Consider the following 893-nt stretch of genomic DNA (forward strand, 5'->3'; position numbering starts at 1 on the left):
AAAATTCAACTTAGTTTCTACGAATCGATCCGACTGCGTAATATCTCGGCGGTAAACCGAAGGTTGCCTCGATCGATGTTGCGGGATCGATAACACGATTTACGGAGAATGAACGCGCGCGGTTTCTTTGGGGTTCGCGCGTGAAAGCGAGATCGAGAAATTGATATATCGAGTCCTATATATATATATATATATATGTGTGTGTGTGTGTATCGAAAGATTTCCACGCGAAATCAACGTACGAAGGGAGAGAACACTTTCGTTCTCGCGTCGAATAAAATCGTTCCAATTTACTTGTGCCTCGAGTCGAGTGGATCTAGGCGAACCGTTACACACCTCTGGAAAGATCGCTATCCTGCTTTCGTTAAGTGGCACAATGGGCGTTCTCCGCGTGTAAAAATACACTTTTCCAGGAAATTGAATGCACGCCTTTCTCGCAACGATTTTATCGCGTAACTCGCTCGGTCTAGAAATGCGCTCGCGATCGATAATAACGTCCCCGACTATTATTCTTCAAACGAATTATCAGAGAGATGATGATCGTTGAGAGGTGTGAAAAAAAAAAAAAAAAAAAAAATAGCCGATAACCAGAACTTCTTTTCCCCCAATCCCAATTGTTCCCAGCGCTTCGAAGGGGGGACGGAAAAAAAAAGTGGAAGGAAGAGGAGCGATCTTCGCGCTCGTTCCATCTCTGTTCCAACGTGCTCGTTACCGTATCTAGCGCATGACAGCTGTCGGGGTTGCTCAATCGAGGAAATATCAAGTTTCGTCTAGCTTGGAGCATTTCGATATACAGTGACACGCTTATGCGATTCGACGAGAGCGACAGTTGAAACTTTCGATGGTACGAGGAGGGGAGAGAGAGAGAGAGAGAGAGAGAGAGAAAGAGAGAA

At 45.2% G+C, this 893-nt stretch overlaps 1 protein-coding gene across 5 annotated transcripts in view; it reads right to left on the reverse strand.

The window, feature by feature from the left end:
* The window catches only part of LOC102679189 (A-kinase anchor protein 200-like), a 53,582-nt gene that overhangs the window by 25,007 nt on the left and 27,682 nt on the right, over positions 1 to 893 (reverse strand). The gene's annotated exons all lie outside the window — the stretch shown is intronic.

Source organism: Apis dorsata, unplaced genomic scaffold (genome assembly GCF_000469605.1).
Source record: "Apis dorsata unplaced genomic scaffold, Apis dorsata 1.3 scaffold_92, whole genome shotgun sequence".
In the NCBI taxonomy this organism is placed as follows: domain Eukaryota; kingdom Metazoa; phylum Arthropoda; class Insecta; order Hymenoptera; family Apidae; genus Apis; species Apis dorsata.